The sequence below is a fragment of the Rhinopithecus bieti genome, unplaced genomic scaffold, assembly GCF_001698545.2.
Source record: "Rhinopithecus bieti isolate Rb0 unplaced genomic scaffold, ASM169854v2 scaffold_35856, whole genome shotgun sequence".
Taxonomy (NCBI): Eukaryota; Metazoa; Chordata; class Mammalia; order Primates; family Cercopithecidae; genus Rhinopithecus; species Rhinopithecus bieti.
The window spans coordinates 2,064,417-2,089,165 of record NW_016815820.1 but is presented as its reverse complement, the minus strand read 5'-3'; the positions used below and the strand labels follow the sequence as shown (position 1 = coordinate 2,089,165).

Here is a 24,749-nt window from a genome sequence, read left to right as displayed (position 1 = left end):
TTCCTTCCTTCCTTCCTTCCTCCCTTCCTCTCCCTCCCTTCCTTCCCTCCATCCCCTCCCTCCCTCCCTTCCTTCCTTTTTTTTTTGACAGACTCTCTCTTTGTCGCCCAGGCTGGAGTGCAGTGGCGCAATCTCAGCTCACTACAAGCTCTGCCTTCCAGGTTCACGCCATTCTCCTGCCTCAGCCTCCCGAGTAGCTGGGACTACAGGCACCCGCCAGCCACCACGCCCGGATAATTTTTTGTATTTTTAGTGGAGACGGGGTTTCACCGTGTTAGCCAGGATGGTCTCGATCTCCTGACCTCGTAATCCGCCCACCTCTGCCTCCCAAAGTGCTGGGATTACAGGTGCGAGCCACTGTGCCTGGCTCTTTATTTTTTTTTTTTGAGACGGAGTTTCACTCTTGTCACCCAGGCTGGAGTGCAATGGCATGATCTTGGCTCCCTGCAACCTCCGCCACCTGGGTTCAAGCAATTCTCCTGTCTCAGCCTCCCGAGTAGCTGGGATTAAAGGTATCTGCCACCACACCTGGCTAATTTTTGTACTTGTAGTAGAGATGGTGTTTTACTGGCCAGGCTGGTTTTGAACTCCTGACCTCAGGTGACCTGCCCGCCTCAGCCTCCCAAAGTGCTGGGATTGCAGGCATGAGTCACTGTGCCCAGCCCCCTATTTCCTTTTTGTTTTTGGAGATGGAATCTTGCTCTGTTGCCCAGGCTGGAGTGCAGTGGCGTGATCTTGGCTCACTCCAATCACCTCCCAGTTTCAAGCGATCCTCCTGCCTCAGCCTCCTAAGTAGCTGGGACTACGGGCACATGTCACCATGCTTGGCTAATTTTTGTATTTTTAGTAGAGACAGGGTTTCATCATGTTGGCCAGGCTGGTCTCGAATTCCTGACCTCAGTCCTCAGATGATCCACCCGCCTCAGCCTCTCAAAGTGCTGGGATTACAGGCATAAGCCACCATGCCCAGCCAATACATGGCCCCTATTTCTATCACCTTGAGATGACTTGCTGGGGAAGCTGAAGACCTGATTTTCCAGCTGCATGAAGGTAGTGGGCTGGGAGTTGGGTCCTACACAGCAGCCTAGGAAGGGCCATTATTATGTTCAGACTTGACGAAGCATCCATCAGCAGGACCAGACCCGCCTGGGCAGTAGAGGGAGGAAATGAGAGACAATCTCTCAGGCAGATACACTGTGCTAGACAGCAGCAGTGAAGATGTGAATCCTTCAAATCTTGGCATAGCCTGGAGGGAAACCAGGGTCTAGTTGGTCTAGTTGTTCCATTTATCTGGGCAAGGAGAGGAGTGGTACTTTGCATTTCTCACTCTGTTTGTAGGCACCAGAAGTATTTAGCCTGATGAGCCTGAACATTTGCTTCTTGATTATCTGTGTGTGGCCTATCCACTAGTGAAGAAACTGCTTCCCAGACTTCCTGGTCCCTGCCATCTGGCATGGGGTGCTCAGAGGAAGCCAGTGTCTCAGCACAAGACAAACCCAACTTAGGATGGAAACTTGCTACATTCAACATGTAATTAAAGAACAAATATTCCATAAAAATGAATTTGGGGCCGGGTGCAGTGGCTCACACCTGTAATCCCAGCACTTCGGGAGGCCGAGGTGGGCAGATCACCTGAGGTCAGGAGTTGGAGAGCAGCCTGGCCAACATGGTGAAACCCCGTCTCTACTAAAAAAAAAAAAAATTGACTGTGCACATGCCTGTAATCCCAGCTACTCAGGAGGCTGAGGCAGGAGAATCGCTTGAACCCGGGAGGCAGAGGTTGAAGTGAGCTGAGATTGCGCCACTGCACTCCAGCTGGGGCTACAGCGGAAAGCTTCAGCTCAAAAAAAAAAAAAAAAAAAAAATTTGTAATCTGTTGCTGTCTTCTGGATCAGTCTCTATATTGATGGCATCTCTCCTTTAACATGTGAACAAATAAGAATTTCTGGGCTGGGCGTGGTGGCTCCCACCTGTAATCCCAGCACTTTGGGAGGCCGAGGCGGGTGGATCACCTGAGGTCGGGAGTTCGAGACTAGCCTGACCAACATGGAGAAACCCCATCTCTACTAAAAATACAAAATTAGCTGGGAGTGGTGGCGCATGCCTGTAATCCCAGTTACTCGGGAGGCTGAGGCAGGAGAATCATTTAACCCAGGAGGTGGAGGTTGCAGTGAGCCAAGATCACGCCACTGCACTCCAGCCTGGGCAACACAGCGAGACTCCGTCTCAAAAAAAAAAAAACAAGAATTTCTTTTGAAAGAGTGGAGTAAGAGAAATACCAGTATGTAAGAGGAAGAATGAGGAAGCGGGGAAGGGGTGCTCTGGTGAGGGCCTGGGCTGACTTGCTTAGATATGTCGCCTCGGCTCTACCAAGAATTTTCAGTGTGGGCTTGGGTGGCCATTGCTGTCCTGTCGGTTTCTTCAGCTATAAATGAGGAGGGGGAAGACTCCAGTGTATGTGTAGCACAAAATTTTGACTCAGGGTTCTTTCCTAAAGCCTGCTGCCTAATTTTAAAAACAATGGGAAACATTTTCCCCAGGTAATTGTCCTACACATCAGTCTAGAGCACAGAAGTGAGGAGCAAGGCCAGGACAGGGAAGGAGAAGCCTGCACCCAAGGCCCAGGTCCTGCTGAGCACATGGAGAGGGAGGTCAGGGAGCCATGGGCTTAGGGCAGGCAGAGGGACCATCTGGTGATGAAAGGGCCGGTCTGGGGGAATGCACAGAAGGCAGAAGGCGTTGCAGACAGTTCTGCCAGGTCCTGGGTTTGAGGAAGCCTGCTCTCCCCTGCTCCCCTGCTGTCCCCTGCTCTCCCCTGCTGTCTGCTGCTCTCCTGCCATCCCACCACCGGTGCTTCAACTGGTGGGGTAGCTCCTGTCACTAGAGTGTATACCTGAGTTTTGTGGAGCTTTCAGACTCTCTCCTGAGCCGAAGTCCCCAATTCTCCCCTTCACCCTTCCCTAGGGTCTGGAAACTTGGATCACAAAAAGGTGGAAAAAACCAATTCCTTTGAAAAGGCCCTTGTTCTTTCACTCAAGACACTGGGTGTGGTTCTTAATAGACCCAACCCAAACATGTCACATCATCTCCCAATACATAATTCTATTCATTCTCCTTGCAGGAGCCACCTAGGCAGAAAGATGTGGCCTCTTGAGGGTGAAGAAGGTAAATAAGGGAGTCTTAATTTGTCACCAGCTGAAGTTGGAAGCTCTAATTTTGTAGCTTTCCAGGGTGAACACTGTTTTGTGGTCTAGGATTGTCTGGGACGTTATTTGCTAACCCAAGCCACCAGCGCTCACCACGGCCTGCCGACATTCCTGCTCTTTAAAAGTTCCACTTGGCAGGGCACGGTGGCTCACGCCTGTAATCCCAGCACTTTGGGAGGCCGAGGCAAGCAGATCACCTGAGGTCGGGAGTTCGAGACCAGCCTGACCAACATGGAGAAACCCTGTCTCTACTAAAAATATAAAATTAGCCGAGCATGGTGGCACATGCCTGTAATCGCAGCTACTTGGGAGGCTGAGGCAGGAGAATTGCTTGAACCCGGAAAGCAGAGTTTGTGGTGAGACGAGATCGCACCATTGCACTCCAATATGGGCAACAAGAGCGAAACTCCATCTGAAAAAAAAAGTTCCACCTGCCAGGTCTGCATTGGCCTGGTATTCTCCCGAGGACTTGATCCACCATGGTGCTGGCCTACACTAATGAATATCCTCTCACCTGGGCCCAGCGTGAGGCAAAGAAAAACCCCGGCTGTGAAATCAGTGCATCAGTCAAAGCAACTCAGTGGCTTCCTAAACTGATTTCCACAAAGTCACAACCAGAAAGCAAGAAAAGTAATTTCCACATATGCTGAATACCAACTGTCCTCATTTTTCAGTTCCATGTTCCTGACTCCAGGGGAAGCATCCCTCATTACTCTGGTCCAGCAATCATTCCTCAGCTTCTGACTCCTTTCAGAACGTGACCTGGTCACTTCCCACATGTGGGAGGCTGGGTGTCTCTATTCATCTTACAGGGACCCCCGGCCCCCACTCCAAACATCAACATCTGTCCATTTACTCAAGGTGTCACTTTTCAGCAAAAGTCTTCTTTGGATTAATCTGTGGCCGGCATCCAGGCCGGCCACACTCTGTGGTTACCATCTTGCCATCAATGGACAGCATTACAAAATGTGATTTACCACCATTTGTGCTTGTTAACACTTACTGGGTGTCAGTGGGCAGAATGGATTACCAGCCCAGGGAGTTCTGGCCCCAAATGCAGTTTTCTTCTTCTCCAGTCAAGTCTAGACTAACAAATACCCCATGATAGGCACTCAGTGCTGAAGTCAGTTCCTGGAAACAGGTGATTCAGGCATGGGAGTTTCACTGCCCGCGGCCTGTCCTCCTTTGCTCAGCCCTCAGATAGTGTCTCAGTCAGTTCAAGATGTTACAACAAAATGCCTAAGAATGAGTAATTTATAAAAAACAGAAATTTAAGGCCGAGTGCAGTGGCTCATGCCTGTAATCCCAGCACTTTGGGGAGGCCAAGGAGGACAGATCATGAGGTCAGGAGATTGAGACCATCCTGGCCAACATGGTGAGACCCCCTCTTTACTAAAATACAAAAAAAAAAAAAAAAAAAATTAGCCAGACGTGGTGGTGCGCACCTATAGTCCCAGCTACCTGGGAGGCTGAGGCAGAGGAATCTCTTGAACCCAGGAGGCAGAGGTTGCAGTGAGCCGAGATCGCGCCACAGCACTCTGGCCTTGCGAAAGAATGAGACTCCGTCTCAAAAAAACAAACAAAAAAAAAACAGAAAACAAAAAAACCCTCAGAGATTTCTTTCTTTCTTTTTTTTCTTTTCTTCTTTTCTTTATTTTTTTGTTTTTTGTTTTTTGAGACAGAGTCTCGCTCTGTCACCAGGCTGGAGTGCTGTGACACGATCTCGGCTCATTGCAACCTCTGCCCCTGAGTTCAAGCGATTCCCCTGCCTCTGCCTCCTGAGTAGCTGGGACTACAGTTGAGTGCCACCATGTTGGGCTAATTTTTGTATTTTTAGTAGCAACGGGGTTTCACCATGTTGGTAGGCTGGTCTCAAACTCCTGACCTTGTGATCCGCCTGCCTTGACTTTCCAAAGTGCTGGGATTACTGGTGTGAGCCACCAAGCCCAGCAGAAACTGATTTCTCACAGTTCTGGAGGCTGGGAAGTCCAAGAGCAAGGTATTGGCAGATGTGGTGGCTGGCAAGGGCTGTCTCTGCTTCTAAGATGGGTCGGGTTGCTGCATCCTTTGGAGTGGATGAATGTGTCCTCACAGTGGGTAAGATGTGGGAGGGAAGAGGCATGAGGGAGCTTCCTTCAGCCTCTTTTAAAAGACCACTAATTGACTGGGCACGGTGCCTCATGCCTGTAATCCCAGCACTTTGGGAGGCTGAGGTGGGCAGAGCACAAGGTCAGGAGATCGAGATCATCCTGGCTAACATGGTGAAACCCTGTGTCTACTAAAAAAATATAAAAAATTAGCCAGGCGTGGTGGTGGGAGCCTATAGTACCAGCTACTTGGGAGGCTGAGGCAGGAGAATGGCGTAAACCCGGGAGGTGGAGCTTGCAGTGAACCAAGATAACACCACTGCACTCCAGCCTGGGCAACAGAGCAAGACTCTGTCTCAAAAAAAAAAAAAGAGCACTAATCCTGGCTGGGTGTGGTGACTCATGTCTATAATCCCAGTAATTTAGGAGTCCGAGGTGGGCAGATCACCTGAGGTCAGGTATTTGAGACCAGCCTGGCCAACATGGCGAAACCCTGTCTCTACTAAAAATACAAAAATTAGCCTGGTATGGTGGTGGGCACATGTAGTCTCAGCTACTTGAGAGGCTGAGGCAGGAGAATCACTTGAACCTGAGAGGCAGAGGTTGCAGTGAGCTGAGATCGCACCTCTGGACTCCAGTCTGGGCAACAGAGTGAGATTCCATCTCAAAATAAATAAATAAAGTAATAGCTGGGCGCGGTGACTCATGCCTGTAATCCCAGTACTTTGGGAGGCCGAGATGGGTGGATCACCTGAGGTTGGGAGTTCAAGACCCGCCTCACCAACATGGAGAAACCCTGTCTCTACAAAAAATACAAAATTAGCTGGGGTGGTGGCGCATGCCTGTAATCCCAGCTACTTGGGAGGCTGAGGCAGGAGAATCGCTTGAACTTGAACTTGGGAAGCGGAGGTTGTGGTGAACCCAGATCATGCCATTGCACTCCAGCCTGGGCAACAAGAGAGAAACTGTATCTCAGTAAATAAATAAATAAATAAAAATAAATAAATAGGCTGGGCGCGGTGGCTCAAGCCTGTAATCCCAGCACTTTGGGAGGCCGAAGCGGGTGGATCACGAGGTCAGGAGATCGAGACCCTCCTGGCTAACACGGTGAAACCCCGTCTCTACTAAAATACAAAAAACTAGCCGGGCGCAGTGGCGGGCGCCTGTAGTCCCAGCTACTCGGAGGCTGAGGCGGGAGAATGGCAGGAACCCGGGAGGCGGAGCTTGCAGTGAGCCGAGATTGTGCCACTGCACTCCAGCCTGGGCGACACAGCGAGACTCCGTCTCAAAAAATAAATAAATAAATAAATAAATAGCACTAATCCATTCGTGGGGGTGGTGGAACTGTCTTGACTTAATCACGTCCCCAAAGTCCCCACCTCTTAATACCATCACCTTGGGGTTTAAGTTACAACATGAATTTTGGAGGGACACATACATTCAAACCACAGTGCTGCTGGTATAGGGCCTGTGTCAGTCAGAGCTTTCCCAGAGAAACAGAACCAGTAGGGGTGTGTGTGTGTGTGTGTGTGTGTGTGTGTGTGTGTGTGTAAAGAGAAAGATTTGGCCGGGCTCCATGGCTCAAGCCTATAATCTCAGCACTTTGGGAGGCAGAGGCAGGCAGATCATGAGGTCAGGGGATCGACACCATCCTGTCTAACATGGTGAAACCCCGTCTCTACTAAAAATACAAAATTAGTGGCATAAGGACCGGGCGCGGTGGCTCAAGCTGTATCCCAGCACTTTGGGAGGCCGAGACGGGCGGATCACAAAGGTCAGGAGATCGAGGGGACCATCCTGGCTAACACGGTGAAACCCGTCTCTACTAAAAATACAAAAAAAAAACTAAGCGGGCGAGTGGCGGGCGCCTGGTCCCAGCTACTCGGAGGCTGAGGGCAGGAGAATGGCGTAAACCCGGGAGGCGGAGCTTGGCAGTGAGCTGAGATCCGGCCACTGCCACTCCAAGGGCCTGGGCGACAGAGCGAGACTCCGTCTCAAAAAAAAAAAAAAAAAAAAAACAAAATTAGTGGCATGGCTTTGATGCCGTAATCCCAGCTACTCGGGAGGGCTGAGGGCAGGGAGAATCGCATTGAACCCAGGAGGCAAAAGGTTGCAGTGAGCCAAGATCACCGCCACCGACACTCCAGGCCTGGGGTGACAGAGAAGACTCCTGTCTCAAAAAAAAAAAAAAAATCAACTCTCAACTCCTAAGGTTCCCTTGAGGAGAAGAAATTCTCCTTGGGCACTGCAGCATCAATCAGCTCCTGCCTGAGAGTTCCAGCCTGCTGGCTTGACTTAGGCATTTTGAATTTGCCTGTCCAGCCCCCATAGCTGTGCAAATCAGTTCCTTGTGGTAAGTCTCTCTCTCCTTTTTTTTTTTTTGAGACAGAGTCTCGCTCTGTCACCCAGATTACAGGTGTGAGCCACCTCACCCAGCCCACGCTTGACTGGTTTCTGCTCAGAGTATCAGGTCAACTGTGCCATATGACGTCGTATAACATGGCATAATCACAGGAGTAGTATCTCATCACATTAGCAGATTCCAGGTTTTAGGGTATGGAATCTTGGTGGGGTTGGGGGTGCTATTTTGTTTTCTTTCTTTTTTTTTTTTTTTGAGATGGGGGTTTTACTTTGTCACCCAGGCTGGAGTGCAGCGGTGTGATCACAGCTCACTGTAGTCAACACCTCCCAGGCTCAAGTGAACCTCCCACTTCAGCCTCCTAAGTAATTGGGACCACAGACAAGGGCCACCATGGCTGGCTAGTGTTTTTGTTTTGTTTTTTACATAGAGACAAGGTCTCACTCTGTTGCCCAAGGCTGGTCTCAAACTCCTGGGCTCAAGCCATCCTCCTGCCCTGGCCTCCCAAAGAGCTGCGATTACAAGGATGAGCCAGAATGCCAGGCCTAAGGGGGGCTTGTTTTTAGAACTTTGCCTACTACAGTCTGCCTTTTGGCTGCCAAAGATTCACATCCTCCTCAATCCCATTGCAAAATACATTTACTTCCTCTGAAGGATTGCAAAGGTCTCATCCTACTACAGCATAAATTCAAAGTCTCAAATGTTATCTAAATATCATCAGCTCAAAAGCCCAAAATTATATCACCTAAATCAGGTACAGATGAATTCCCTGTGTATGATCTAGTAAGTATAGCTCCTGGACACAGTTCCTCACCATCTATGGACCTAGGAAATTAAACAAATTGAAGCTGGGTATGATGAGAGGTCGAGGTGGGAGGATCATTTGAGTCTAGGAGGTTCAAGACCAGCAGCCTGGGCAACACAGCAAGACAAGAAGAAGAAGAAGAAAGAAGAAGAAAGAAGAAAGAAAGAAAGAAGAAGAAGAAGAAGAAGAAGAAGAAGAAGAAGAGGAGGAGGAGGAGGAGAGAAGGAGAAGAAAAGAAGAAGAAGAGGAGGAAGAGGAGGAAGAGGAAGAGGAGGAAGAGGAGGGAGGGTAGGGAGGGGAAGGAGGGGAAGGAGGGGAAGGAGAAGGAGAAGGAGAGGAAGGAGAATGGGAAGGGGAAGGGGAAGGGGAAAGGGAGAAGAAGAAGAGGAGGAACAAGAAGAAGAGGAGGAGGAAGAGGAAGAAGAAGAATAAGAAGAAGAAGAAAGAAGGAAGGAAAGGAAAAAAAAAAAAAAGAGAAGTTGTGGCCGGGCACGGTGGCTCATGCTTGTAATCCCAGCACTTTGGGAGGCCAAGGTGGGAGGATCACTTGAGGCCAGGAGTTCGAGACCAGTCTGGGCAACATAGTGAGACCTCATCTCTTTACAAAAAATAAAAAAATGAGGCAGGAGGATCACTTGAGCCCAGGAGGTCGAGGCTGCAGTGAGCTGTGATCTCGTCACCGCACTACAGCTTGGGTGACAGAGTGAGACCCTGTCTCAAAAACAAACACAAAAGCCCAAATTGTATGCCCCTGACACTCCCAACATACAATAGTGGGACAGGCAAAGGATAATAGTTATATTCTGGTCCAACAAGGGGGAAAGGTCACTGATCCAAAGCAATTTTTAAATACAGTTGAGCAAACTCCATTAGGTTTCAAGGCCTGGAAATAACCCTTCATGGCCCTTGACTGTACTCTTGGGTAGTAGGATAGCTACCTATAGCTACAGAGCTACTTATACCTACAGAGCTACCAGGATAGCTCTGTACTCTTGGGTCCAACTCCTGAGTCATCTTTACTTTCTCATGAAACATAGCACATGTTTGCTACTTTTTTTTTTTTTTTTTGAGACAGAGTTTCACTCTTGTTCCCCAAGATAGAGTGCAGTGGCACGATCTCAGCTCACTGCAGCCTCTGCCTCCCGGTTCAGACGATTCTCCTGCCTCAGCCTACCAAGTAGCTGGGACTACAGGCATCTGCCACTATGCCTGGCTAATTTTTTGTATTTTTAGTAGAGACGAGGTTTCACTATGTTGGCCAGGCTGCTGGTCTCAAACTCCTGACTTTGTAATCCGCCTGCCTCGGTCTCCCAAAGTGTTGGGATTACAGGCGTGAGCCACCGTGCCCGGCCTGCAGCTAAGTTTTATCAACCTGCTTTCTGCCACTAAAATTTTGGGGACTCAAAGACTTTCTTTTTTTTTGAGACAGAGTTTCACTCTTGTTGCCCAGGCTGGAGTGCAATGACTTACCACAACCTCTGCCTCCTGGGTTCAAGCGATTCTCCTGCCTCAGCCTCCCAAGTAGCTGGGATTACAGGCATATGCCACCATGCCTGGCTAATCTTTTTTCTGTTTTTTTGACAGAGTGTCACTCTGTCACCCAGGCTGGAGGGCAGTGGCATGATCTCGGCTCACTGTAGCCTCTGCCTCCCGGGTTCAAGGGATTCTCCTGCTTCAGCCTCCAGAGTAGCTGGGACTACAGGTGCATGCCAACACACTCAGCTAATTTTTGTATTTTTAGTAGAGATGGGGTTTCACCATGTTGGCCAGGCTGGTCTCAAACTCCTGACCTTGTGATTCGCCCACCTTGGCCTCCCAAAGTGCTGGGATTACAGGTGTGAGCCACCGCGCTCGGCCTAATTTTGTATTTTTAATAGAGACAGGGTTTCTCTATGTTGGTCAGGCTGGTCTTGAACTCTCGACCTCAGGTGATCCACCCGCCTCGGCCTCCCAGAGTGCTGGGATTACAGGCATGAGCCACCGTGCCGGGCCAAAATAGTCCCTTCTTGATATTCAGCTCCTGCTGAGAAGGCTAAGGGATAATACCTCATAAGCTTCCTAGAGACACCCTGGTTTAATTGAGATCTATGAAGACAGCATTAGTACAGGTGGAACTGTGTCCTTTCCACCCCCTCCTCCAATTCATATGTTTAAGTCCTAACCTCTTACCTTGGAATGTAACCTTATTTGGAAATGGGGTAGTTGCAGAGGTAATTAGTTAAGATGGGGTCAACCTGGAGTCAGGTGGGCCCCTAATGCAATGTGACTGGTGTTCTTATAAAAAGGGGAGATCTGAACACAGACATACACACAGGGAGAATGCCATGTGGAAGTGAAGATCAAGGGTGATGCTTCTACAAGCCTAGGAACACCAAAGATCACCAGCAAACCAAATCCCAGAATCTAGGGAAGAGGCATGGAACAGATTGTCCAACTCCAACAAGAACAAACCCTGCAGACAACTTGGTCTTGTATTTGTAGCCTCTAGAATTGTGAGACAGTACTTTTTTTTTTTTTTTTTTTTTTTGAGACAGAGTCTTATCATTCTGTCACCCAGGCTAGAGTGGAGTGGCGCAATCTTGGCTCACTACAACATCTGCCTTCCGGGTTCAACTGATTCTCGGGCCTCAGCCTCCCAAGTAGCTGGGATTACAGGTGTCCCTCACCGCACCCAGCTAATTTTTTTGTATTTTTAGTAGAAACGGGGTTTCACCATGTTGGCCAGGCTGGTCTCAAACTCCTGACCTCAAGTGATCCGCCCACCTCGGCCTCCCAAAGTGCTGTGGATTACGGGCATGAGCTACCGTGCCCAGCCAGAGACAATACATTTTTGTTGTTCAAGCCACCCAGTTTGAGGTACCGAATTATAGCAGGCTTAGGAAACTAATACAATCTTTAATCACTCATGATTGACATTTTGATCTTTCTGAGATGTCAGCAAAAGTTTGTATAGTCCCATACTTAGACTTTTTTCTATGTTAGTTTTGGGCAGGCACTTCTGAGCCTCTTTTGCAACCTGGATGGACTGAGAATTTTCCAAATCGTCAAGTCCTGATTCCTTTTTCTTTCTTTCTTTTTTTTTTTTTTTGAGACAGAGTCTCACCTTGTTGCCCAACAACAACAAGGTGCAATGATGAGTGGTGCAATCACAGCTCATCATAGCATTGACCTCCTGGGCTCAAGTGATCCTCCCACCTTAGCCTCCCAAGTAGCTGGGACTACAGGTGCATGGCTACCACATCTGGCTAATTTTATTTTTCATTTTTTGTAGGAACAGGGTTTCACTATGTTGTCCAGGCTGGTCTCAAACTCCTCAACTCAAGCAGTCCTTCCTCCTGAGCCTCCCAAAGTGCTGGGATTACAGGTGTGAGCCACAGCATCCATCCCTGGTTCCTTTAACAGTTCTTCCTTCATTTATTCCTTGATTGACTGATTGATTGAGAGATGGAGTTTCACTCTGTTGCCCAGGCTGGAGTAGAATGGCGTGATCTTGGCTCATTGCAACCTCTGCCTTCTGGGTTCAAGCAATTCTCCTGCTTCAGCTTCCCAAGTAGCTGGGACTACAGGTGTGCGTCACCACACCCAGCTAATTTTGGCATTTTTTAGTGGAGATGGAGTTTCACTATATGTTGGCCAGGCTGGTCTCAATATCCTGACCTCAGGTGATCTGCCCGCCCAGGCCTCCCAAAGTGCTGGGATTACAGATGTGAGCCACTGTGACCAGCCTCTTCAATTTATTTCTATCTTCTTGTATTTTACCATGAGCAGCAAAAAGAAAATAGGCTTTGCCTAGAAAAATGTCGTTGGCTAAGTATGTACATTCATTGCTTACAAGTTCTGTTTTTCCATAGGACAGGTAGACATAATTCCACTAAGCTTTCTGTCCTACATGGTAAGAATCTCCTGTCCCCAGCCTCCAATACGTGTTCCTCACTTCCTCCTGAGCTCGCACTGTCAGTGTCAAGTCAGATTTCTACTAACGGTCTGTTTGTGGAGACTGAAACTTTATCTAAGACAATTTAGAATTTCTACACATTCTTTAGAATTTAGGATTCTCCTGACTTTCTTCTGACCAGCAACGTCTTTAGCATCCATATTTCTTTTTTTTTTTTTTTGAGACGCTCTGTCGCCCAGGCTGGATGCAGTAGCGTGATCACGGCTCACTGCAACCTCTGTCTCCTGGGTTGAATCGATTCTCCTGCCTCAGCCTCCCAAGTAGCTGGGATTACTGGTGTGCGCCACGCCCAGCTAGTTTTTGCATTTTTAGTAGAGATGGGGTTTCACCATTTTGCCCAGGCTGGTCTTGAATTCCTGATCTCAGATGATCCGCCTGCCTCGGCCTTCCAAAGTGCTGGGATTACAGGCATAAGCTGCAGTGCCCAGCCAGTATCCATATGTCTAAGAAAGGTCTGTTTAAGGAAATCTAGGCTTTTTCTATCAAGCTCCTCAAAATTCTTCCAGCCTTCACTCATTGCCCAATTTCAAAGTCATTCCCACATTTTTAGATATTTGTTAACAGCACTCCACTTCTGGGTAGCACATCTCTCTTAGTTTCTCTAGCGCTGCATAACAGATACCACAAATGTAGTAGCTTTAAACAGCACAAGGCCTTCTGATTTTCACACATGACCTCAATTCGTGGCTAAATGCCTGCAACCTTTTTTTTTTTTTTTTTTTTTTTTTTTTTTTTTTTTTTTTTTTTTTTTTTTGAGACGGTGTCTCGCTGTGTCGCCCAGGCTGGAGTGCAGTGGCGCGATCTCGGCTCACTGCAAGCTCCGCTTCCCAGGTTCACGCCATTCTCCCGCCTCAGCCTCCGAGTAGCTGGGACTACAGGCGCCCGCCACTACGCCCGGCTAGTTTTTTGTATTTTAGTAGAGACGGGGTTTCACCATGTTAGCCAGGATGCTCTCGATCTCCTGACCTCGTGATCCACCCGCCTCGGCCTCCCAAAGTGCTGGGATTACAGGCTTGAGCCACCGCGCCCGGCCTGCCTGCAACCTTTCATTAGCTTTCTTGAATGCATCAGTGGTGTTCACCAAAAGCCTTCAGATTCTTTGGAGTCTGAAGCCTTGACCATCTTTAGAATCAGTACTCTCTCCAACCTCTCAGAAGCCTATAATAGCCGGGCATGGTGGCTCCTGCCTGCAATCCTAGCACTTTGGGAGACTGAAGTGGGAGGATCATTTGAGGCCAGGAGTTCAAGACCAGCATGGGCAACAAAGTGAGACTCGGTCTCTAAAAGAAAAGTCTGTGATACTGCATGAACCACCATGCATTCCCTTCCACAGGTTCACCACTAGTGAAAGTTTGAACAATTCCACCACTTCAGCACGCTCAGGATATCAGTTCGTCCTGCCACTAGTGATGGCTGGCAAGTGATCCAGGTCCAAAACCCTATTATTATTATTATTATTATTATTTATTATTTATTTATTTTATTTATTTTGGACGGAGGTCTTGCCCTGCCGTCAGCTGGAGTCGCAGTGGCTGGCTCTCAGCACTGCAAGTCTCCGCCTCCCGGGTTCACGGCCATTTCTTTCTCAGCCTCCGAGTAGCTGGGACTACAGGCGCCCGCCTCGTCGCCCGGCTAGTTTTTTTTCTTTGTATTTTTAGTTAGAGACGGGGTTTCACCGTAGATTGCGCCAGGATTGGTCTCGATCTTCTGACCTCGTGATCCGCCCGTCTCGGCCTCCCAAAGTGCTGGGCTTACAGGCTTGATCCACCGGCGCCGGCCATCCTATTATTTTGTTTATTTTATTTATTTTATTTTTGAGATGGTAGTCTAGCTCTGTCACCAGGCTGGAGTGCCGTGGCGTGATTTCAGCTCACTGCAACATCCACCTTCCCTGGGTTCAAGCGTTCTCCTGCCTCAGCCTCCCAATGAGCTGGATTACTGGTGTGTGCCACCAACCTCTAATTTTTGTATTTTTAGTAGAGACAGGGTTTTCCCTTTTGTAGTCTTGAACTCCTGACCTCAGGTGATCGCCTGCCTCAGCCCTCCCAAAGTTGCTGGGATTTACAGGCGATGAGCCACCGCACCTGGCCCCCAAACTCCTTTTAGAGGTTGGCTTCCCCACACCACTCCTGGTGCCAACTGTATTAGATCAGGGTTCCCCATGAACCGACACGACGAGGGAACCAAAACCTGAGGACCTAAAGGAAGCAGGGATTTTGGACGGAGGGCCATGTAGGGTGCAGAAGGAACTGTCATGCAGTCCACAAGGGCCTCAGGTGATCTCACTGGAGTTTGGGAGAGGGTGGCTTCTTGGGAATTGGTCCCAACCCAAGGCACAGGATAAGGGTCTTTATGCCTCTTCCATCAACCAGCCATTGTATGTGAACTGCCTCGGGAGGGAAGTGGCTCCCTCAGCTGAGCGCAAGTCAGGAGAGGACACAGCCTAAGAGCTATTGCACAAACAGCCAGGAGGATGAGCTGCCTTCAGTCCCTGAAGGGAGGGACCTGGGTGGCAGCCCCAGATCCACTGCCATGATTTTCTGCATCTCCAATAGTTAATATTTGTACTTTGTATTAATTGTCTATTGCATAGCCAAAAATTACCCCCTGAACTTAGTGGCTTAAAACAACCAGAATATTGTAAACTCATAGTTCCGCTGGTCATGAATCTGAGTCTGGGTGTGCTGGCTCAGGGGCTCTCAGGAGACAGTCCTCAACGCTACTGGCTTAGAAGCACTCAAGACTCTGCTGTGGCTGGGAGGGAACCACTTCTAAGTTCACCTCATGTGGACTGTCGGCAGGCCTCAGAAAGGACCCCACTGCAAGCCCAACTCACTGGGGTGCTGGCAGCTTGCGATCCACCCACACGACTTCCGTAGGCTGCCTAAGTATCCTCGTGACATGGCAGCTGAGTGAATGGAAGAGGCAAGAGACCACACCAAATCTCTTTGTATAATTAACTTAATCTTGGAAGTGCCACTCACATTCATTTCTGCCATATTGTATTTGTTAGAAGTCACTGAGTTGGCCAGGTGGGGTGGCTCCACATCTATAATCCCAGCACTTTTGGGAGGCTGAAGCGGGTGGATCACGTGAGGTCAGGGTTCAAGACCAGGCCTGGCCCCAACATGGCGAAACCCCATCTCTTACTAAAAAAAAAAAAAAAAAAAAAAAAAAAAAAAAAAAATTAGCCAGGCATGGTGGTGCCACCTTGAATCCCAGCTACCCAGGAGGCTGAGGCAGCGAGAATTGCTTCAATCCAGGAGGCAGAGGTTGCAGGTGAGGCCACGATCGTTGCCACTGACTCTAGCCTGGCAACAGAGCGGGATTGGTCTCAAAAAAAACCAAGAAAACAAACAAACAAAAAAAAAGTTAGGGCTGGGCAGTGGCTCATGCCTGAATTCCAGCACTCTTGGGGAAGCGCGGTGAATCACGGAGGTCAGGATTCGAGGACCAGCCTGGCCAAGATGGTGAAAACCCCATCACTAAAAATACAAAAATTAGCTGGGCATGGTGGCAGGCACTGTAGTCCCAGCTACTTGGGAGGCTGATGGCAGGAAATCCTTGAACCCCGGGGAGGTAGAGGCTGCAGTGAGCCAAGATTGTGCCACTGCACACAGTCTGGGCGGGACGAACAAGACACCAACTTCAAAAAAAAAAAAAAAAAAAGGAAAGAAAGAGAAAAAGAAAAAAGTCACTGAGTTCCAGCGGCAAATCCCAGGTGGCTGGGGGGAGGGGGGCGCGGAAAATTACGCGGAAATTACACAAAGGCATGAATACTAGGAAGTGGGATCACTGGGGACATTTTAGAGTTGCACATCTCAAGTACTACCCGCCGAACACTGAGCTGAGCATTTTACCTGCTCTACTTTAATACTTACAATAACCTTAAGGTAGTTATTTTTAATTTTATTATTATTTTTTGAGACGGAGTCTCGCTCTGTCCCCCAGGCTAGAGTGCAGTGGCGCGATCTTGGCTCACTGCAAGCTCCGCCTCCCGAATTCATGCCATTCTCGTGCCTCAGCCTCCCAAGTAGCTGGGACTACAGGTGCCTGCCACCACGCCCAGCTAATTTTTTTTTTTTTTTTTAAGTAGAGACAGGGTTTCACCGTGTTAGCCAGGATGGTCTTGATCTCCTGACCTTGTGATCTGCCCGCCTCGGCCTCCCAGAGTGCTGGGATTACAGGCGTGAGCCACCGCACCCAGCCACCTTAAGGTAGTTATTAATACCTCCCTCTGCAGATGTGGAAAGAAGCTCAGCGTGGTTAAACTACTTGCTCATAAGCCACACAAATTACTATGTAGGAGAGAAAAGATTTAGCCTAGGTTTGAGGACAAGGCTGTGTGTTTTTTAACTCTTTTGCTCTATTGTCTCCCTCAATAACAGCTGAGAGGGATCAAAGTGTTACAGAATACTGAAGCTAAATAGGGTGCTACTTTGCAGTAGGTGCGGGAACTGAGGGGGAGATATACCAGTCAAAGGGCTCTAAATTTAGCCAGGCATTTACTAGCCCCAAAGTTCAGGAATAAGGTTGGGAACATGGAAAAGCAGGCCAGGAGACAAAGTGAAGAGGAATTCCAAAACAGTTGTGTTGCTGGTGAAATCTGCTGTGGACATATGAACACCTTCCTTTCTAGTTCCACAGTTGCTAAATATGAATTGGAAATAGAGGTAGCAGGGACCTAGAAACAAATGACCTAAAACTCTTACAGGTTGCGTATCCCTTGTCCGAAATGCTTATAACCAGGAGCATTTTGGAATTTCTTGCATTTTGGAGTATTTGCCTGATATACTTACCGGGTGAGTATTCCTAATCCAAAATCTAAAGTGCTCCAATGAATATTCTCTTTGAGCATGACCTTGGAGTGTCATGTCAGTGCTCAAAAAGTTTTGGATTTTTGGTCAGGCGCAGTGGCTAACACCTGTAATCCCAGCACTTTCAGAGGGCGAGATGTGTGGGTCACCTGAGGTCGGGAGTTCGAGACCAGCCTGATCAACATGGAGAAACCTCATCTCTACTAGAAATACAAAATTAGCCAGGCGTGGTGGCACATGACTGTAATCCCAGCTACTCAGGGGGCTGAGGCAGGAGAATCACTTGAACCTGGGAGGCGGAGGTTGCAGTGAACCGAGATCACACCATTGCACTCCAGCCTGGGCAACAAGAGCGAAACTCCATTTCAAAGAAAAAAAAAAGTTTTGGATTTTGAAGCATTTTAAATTTTGGATTAGGGATCCTCAACCTGTACTCAGTTATGGCCAAAAAAGTCAAGCTTCTTGCACAAGGAACTTGTACAAAGATACAAGCTTTCAGTAACTCTTAGACCTAAATCTGGGGGCTATTTCAAGTTTATTGCCGTATAACAAACCACCCCAAATCTTAGTGATTTATAATAATACTATAATAATAGTTTATATCTCATGATCCTATGGTTTGGCTGGGGGGTTATTCTGCTGGTCTCACCTGAACTTTTTTTTTTGAAATGGAGTCTCATTCTGTTGCCCAGGCTGGAATGCAGTGGTGCAACCTTGGCTCCTGGGTTCAAGTGATTTTCCTACCCCAGTCTCCTCAGTAGCTGGGATTACAGGCGCCCACCACCAGGCCTGGCTAAGTTTTGTATTTTTAGTAAAGATGGGGTTTTGCCCTGTTGCCCAGGCTGGTCTTGAACTCCTGACCTCAAGTGATCCACCCACTTCAACCTACCAGAGTGTTGGAATTACAGGTGTGAGCCACCGCACCTGGCCTCGCCTGGACTTTTAAGCATGCATTTACCTGTAGGTCAGCTGAGCTGGTGGGTCCAAGATGTCCTCACCCACATCTGGAGCTGGGCAGGGACAGCTGGAACTCTGTCTCGATACAGCTCTCATTGCTGTGGTCTAGCCTGAGATTTTACTTGGCAGGCATGTTTCAAGAAAGGAAAATAAAGGCAGAGGTCGGGTGCAGTGGCTCACGCCTGTAATCCCAGCACTTTGGGAGGCCAAGGTGGGTGGATCATGAGGTTGAGATGGAGACCATTCTGGCAAACATGGTGAAACCCCGTCTCTACTAAAATACAAAATTAGCTGGGTGTGATGGTATGCGCCTGTAGTCCCAGCTACTTGGGAGGCTGAGGCAGGAGAATCGCTTGAACCTGGGAGACGGAGGTTGCAGTGAGCTGAGATCACACCACTACCCTCCAGCTTGGGCAACAGAGAGAGAGACTCCATCTGAAAAAAANGAGTGTTGGAATTACAGGTGTGAGCCACCGCACCTGGCCTCGCCTGGACTTTTAAGCATGCATTTACCTGTAGGTCAGCTGAGCTGGTGGGTCCAAGATGTCCTCACCCACATCTGGAGCTGGGCAGGGACAGCTGGAACTCTGTCTCGATACAGCTCTCATTGCTGTGGTCTAGCCTGAGATTTTTACTTGGCAGGCATGTTTCAAGAAAGGAAAATAAAGGCAGAGGTCGGGTGCAGTGGCTCACGCCTGTAATCCCAGCACTTTGGGAGGCCAAGGTGGGTGGATCATGAGGTTGAGATGGAGACCATTCTGGCAAACATGGTGAAACCCCGTCTCTACTAAAAATACAAAAATTAGCTGGGTGTGATGGTATGCGCCTGTAGTCCCAGCTACTTGGGAGGCTGAGGCAGGAGAATCGCTTGAACCTGGGAGACGGAGGTTGCAGTGAGCTGAGATCACACCACTACCCTCCAGCTTGGGCAACAGAGAGAGAGACTCCATCTGAAAAAAAAAAAAAAAAAAAAAAAAATCAAAGCGCAGCACATATATTTTTCTTGAACCTTTTATTCACTTATATAAATAAGCTCATCTATATATGTGTATTGAGTAGCAAAGTAGTGGTAAAAATACTTCTTGCTATGGTGTCATGGTGAAAGTCTGAAAGCACTTATTTTATATACTCAGGTGGGAGTGATTACCTACCCTATATCTATGAAGAAACTGTGTTAACATCTACATCTAGTTAGAGATACAAGATGATAAAGAATAGTAATTCTATGATTTGGGCAGTTTTATTCCATTCTAAGAGGTTTCAAAGGGAAACTTGAACAATAAGATTTCCTTCCTATACACTCAACTCCCTCAATGGAATCCTTAGAAGGAACAAAATCGGTGGCTCATGGACCGGGAAGGCTTATGATGACAGAAGCTAGTCGATCTTCCAGCTGACTACAGTCACAGCTCTGAGGGCAAGCTTCACAGTACAAGGGCCCACACCACCTGACATTATATAAGATCATCATTTGTTTATTGTCAGGGTTTCTCCACTGGAAAGCAGGGTCTGTGAGAGTAGAGCCTGTCTTGCTCATTGCTGAATCCCCCGTGGCCAGATCAATGCCCAGCACGTATTAGGCATCTAATAAACATTTGTGGAATAAATGAATGAGTGACTGAATGAAGGGCGTAGAGGTAGGGAAAGCTGCCTCATCCCAAGTACCATATTTTATAATTATTGCTTTTCACTGACTATACTTTGTAAGCTGTTTCAATCTGTGTTGATTTTTCTTCAAATTGGTTCAGAACCCAATCCTGATCCTTTGTCTAAACACTGTTCTCAAGGATACTTTCAGATTATTGCTCGGCTGAACACACTAGTGTTACTGAAAACAAACAGCGCTGCAAAGAGAGAACTAATCACTCTGCCTTTGATTAACAGCCTTGAAAACATGTTATTCATGAAGAGATCAGGCAGGTTTGGGGTAGGTCAGCCTATTACCACCATCACTAGAAACAACAAGTAAACAAGTAACAGCAGAAGAAGACTGCAGGATTGTTCGTTTTTCTCAAAAAGGGCAATTTGTTAGCAATGGGGACCTCAAAATGTTGTCACCTGAGGGTATGGAAGAAATGAAGAAAGACACAAAGGGGATATGGCTGCTTTTTTTTTTTTTTTTTTTTTACTTTGAACATTAGCATTAAGTTGGTTACCGTACACATCCAAAGGCCCAGCATCTCAGAAAATTCATTAGGCGGCACACCTGTACCAGAGTCTCACAAGAAAAAAATATACAATGCTACATTGAGTGGTTAAAAATACACAAAAAAGTAGTTAACAATCTATAAATTTTTTATACTTAAAATCATGATTGAGTTGAAATAAAAAAGTGCATTTCAATTGCTAAAAAAATAATATTGATATAGTTAACACAAGGGGGAAATCAGTACACTGAGGGATCTGACAGGATGCTGGAAAAAACGACTCAGGGAAGCTGGGCACTATGGGCTCGTTTGGAGATTCAGGAGCGGAGCTCAGTTCCATCTCACTGCAGTTCCCTGGGGCCAAGCAGCCCTCCTCTCCCCAGTATCTTTCCCATCTTAAGAGATCCTGTCCTACCTACCTGTCACCTCCCCAACCCAAAGACTCCTCTAAACTTCTTTGCAGCATGACAGCTGCCTGCCCTACACTGAGTCTACTTGACCTTCAATTGCATCTCCGCAGAGAGGTAGGAGAGGGACACTGCCCCATTCTGGACTTGACATAAGTACCCCAGCCACATGGCCTTCATCCTTATGACCTAGCAGGCAGAACAGGGACCAAGCAGCTTCTATTTTGTCAAACTCCTTTGGACAAATATTCAACATTCAACAAGCTTTGTAAACCTAACGCTAAACAAGTCATGGCAAGCAAACTGGATTTTCTTTTCTTAACAAATGAGGAAAAGTGCAAGTGATCTCAGTACTGTTGGGGAAAACAAAAATAAAAACAAACAAGTTGCACCTGGCCACTTGCTGCCTAAACCAATCACAGCTTCAGTTTTGTTTTTTGTCAAGTGTTGGAGTTACAAGTAGACACCACCCTCTGTGCCTGATATTGCTCAGGTTCAGACTTGGCTGGGGGTGAGGGGACCAGGCAGAAATCAGTTAAGAAGGCCATTCCAGGTGTAAATGCCTACCGGCTCTACTGGGGTAATATTTACTGTCTGGTCTTTTCCCTTCCCAGGTTGATTACTGACCTGTTTGTTGTGAAGATGCTGCTGCAATAAGCACCAATGGCCAGAGAGCTGATGATCATGGTTAGAAGCCCTTAGACAAAGTAACTGACAGAGGGGGAGCGCACAGTTTCTAACCTAGAGTGCCTGTTGCACTGGTCGGGAGGAAGGGTCTGACCTAGAGGACTTGCTCCCTGATGTAACAGATACCCCTTTGGAGCAGAAAAGGTGAGAAGCATTTCCTTACTCATACTCCAGAGTTCCCCCAGTGCTCTTGTTCCTCCTTCTGTAGATGTGATGGTGGTGGCCTGTGAAGGAGATAGGAGCGGGGAAGCCTGCCTGCTCTGCCTTCAGCACACAAAGGCGCCCCCATGGGAAGGTCCTGGCTTTCAATCTGGAGGTCATCAATATGTAAAAAGTCGAATTAACTAAGATGCCTGACCCACAAGGACTCCAGACCCACAAGTCAATCATTGCTTGCATCATGAGGGATGAACGACGACTGGACTTTGTAATAAGGGAACACTTCTTAAATAATCAAAATATATGAATAAGCTTCGAGCCAAGAGGCTATTCCAGAAGAGATTTAAAAGTGAGATCTTTCTTTAGAAGGTTGAGAATAAAGCTAAAGTACTTTATTGCTCCCTTGTGGACAAAGCCAGAACTGCTGATGGAAAACAGTCACACAGCCCATGTCAAGAAACGAATAAAACACATATTCAAATTTATGGAAGATTGAGAAGAAATCATCCTATTTTCAGAGGCTACATATATGCCCTTGGGGAGACAACTTAAGAAGTAAACACAAAAATTATGTCACACAGTTTCTTTTTAACCTAATGAATTAATAGAGTATGAAAAGATATTTCTAGGAGGGTTAGAAGTTCTAGCAGAATAAAATACTTCCCACCAACTTTCAAATGCAATGAAAGTCTTGAGTCCTGTACAGGATGTGAGTTAAAGTCTATCATGCTCATCAGACGGTCCCTTTTCACCTGTAAAAGACGGGTAGGGAGGAAGCTGTGTTCATTCAGAGGAGCTGGATATTCCAGAAACTTGATTCTCTGGCACATCCAGTACAGACACAGGCTCTTTAGTTGATCAGAACTAGCCAAGGCAAGTATCAGATTTCCTTCTGAAGTTAAGCAAAATTCAGCTTCCACCCCCTTTCTTGCCCCATCCTCACTTCCTATGAAATCATTTTCAAGTAATATGTAACATCCCTGATCTCACCAGAGAAGCTGACGTAGTGTGAAAGTAATCTGCGACTGGAAAGCTATGGGAACACTCTCAGGGGCAGGAACTCCCTTGGATGCGTGTGTCAGAAGTTTCCTACTGAAACATACAAGACAGCAGGCTGTCTCAAGGACATGGTTCCTCCAAATGACAAGCAAGTACAGCTCTCCACTGTTTTATGGCCTGGGACTCTGAAGAGAAAAGCCACAAATTTTAAAGTAGATACTGTAAGTAGCTAGTTACTATCCAAGAGGCAAACTTCTAGATCAATAATGAGGAAGAAACATCGCGGTGAATGAAGTGAAAGGTATTTAACACAGTAAGAAGCGCTTGTTACTGATTTCTGTAACATAAAACCTTTTTCATTTTGTAAACTCATCTTCCCATCCCAGATAGCAGTGAAGCCTTCACAAATCTTGAATTTATTCATCATCAAACATAACCAATTCTCACAATTTTGCACTATCTCACCAATAATATAGTGTCTGTTGCCAGACGGGAAAGATGGAGAATGTATTAACAGCTGCCTTCTTAGACACCCACCTTGTGTGGTTATCAGTTAGTCTTAAAAACCTGAGTACTATTAACTTTAAGGAAAAGGACATGAGATTTTAAGTTAGAAAGGAAAAATGCTGACTAAGGCCCAAACACTCAACTCCAAGCTTTCATTCACCTAAAAAATGCAATCAAATCTCATTTGAAAGAGTTCATTTTTTTTTTTCTTTTTCTCCAGTTTTGGAGGAGAACTGGAAGGGAGTAAAAAGAACTGTACACAGCACAAACTTCCGCTCTGGCTGTGAAGGACTAGCCAATTGCTAAATGTTTGATCACGGAGGTGCTCGATCATATTACATGGAAAACACTGCAACCTCCTTTTCATTACATCCTTCATATATTATGGATCCATCATATGTTTTAAACCAATTAGATGAAAACAGCTAGAAAAAATAAACAGAAGTTTTTGAGGGACAGGGCCATGAGAAAGCAGAAACCCAGAGAGCAATTTTAAATAAATTTGACTAAAAGAGTAGAGTCTCGCAAAATGTGTATGGAAGAGAGTGGGCACATGGGAACAGGGCAGAGCAACAGCAGCACTCAGGATCCCTTCATCAGAAAGGCGAGGCATTCAGGAAGACTTCAGTTGAGAAAAAGGTGTTCAAAAGACATATTCAATGACCTTTAATTTTAAAGGAACGTCGAATTTCCGGTGAAAGTAAAGAAGGTGAAGAGTCAAATAAGGATAAAATCTTTCAACAGGGAGATGTAATATGTGAAGAAATAACATATAAATAAAAGTTAAAAATGTAACCTAAAAATGACATGGAGGAACAAAACAGAAATTCAGTCAAAATTCTTGTCCAAGGTTTTAGCTAGTTTGTAGAGTTAAGCCCACTGGAATATGGGTGAATTCCAATATTCATGGATAATGAAATAGTCAGAGGTAGGATTTAGCTCAGGAAAAGAATGTTCCAGGATGCTGGCATTTTGAAGGCACTCAAAAACAGAGTGAGAGAGACTGAAGCTGCAGTGACATCAGAGGATTAGAGAGAGGTGCATACTCATGTATCTGTCATAAAGAAATAAAACAACTCCAGGAACATGTGACCATACATATATTATTGAGTAATACATAGAGTAACAAAGCAGAAAGAAAGCCACCTTATAAGTAGTTTCTTACAACAATACAGATTCTCTCTAGAGAACAAGAAAGAGTTTGTTTTCCAAATATGCATGTCTGCAAAGTAGTTTTGATTTAAAGAATTTCATAAATGGTATGTGATCTGGTTCTTTAAACAAATTTACTGAAGCAAAAGCTTCAAAGCTGGAACGACCAAGAGTTTGATTTTCCTTTGAATCTTGCAAAACCTATCCTCTAAGACAAAAAGATTTTATCATAAAGTCTATAAAAAAGTCTAGAAAGTATAAAAGTATAGAACTATGAAAGTGGATATATTGATGGCAACTTTTATGGCTTCCATAGAAAGTGTAGAGAGGATCTCTGGTTTGCTTTATCGAGGTAGTGTCCAGGGTTGGAAGGTCATCATTCTTTATTGTAAGTGCTACAGATGACAAAAGCAGGTTAGCTAGGGTGTTGTTATTGCATAATAATGCCACTATTTCTAATGGCTTATGACCTTTCATTCCTAAAAAAAAAAAAAAAAATCTTTTG

General features: G+C 46.6%; 1 protein-coding gene across 1 annotated transcript in view; it reads right to left on the bottom strand.

Annotated features, from left to right (window-relative positions):
* Positions 1-20,283: 20,283 nt before the first annotated feature.
* The window catches only part of ZNF652 (zinc finger protein 652), an 83,625-nt gene continuing 79,159 nt past the window's right edge, over positions 20,284-24,749 (bottom strand). The window contains exon 7 of the transcript XR_001881844.1: positions 20,284-24,723. The gene's annotated coding sequence lies outside the window, so the exon portion shown is untranslated. The remainder of the gene's footprint in view (positions 24,724-24,749) is intronic.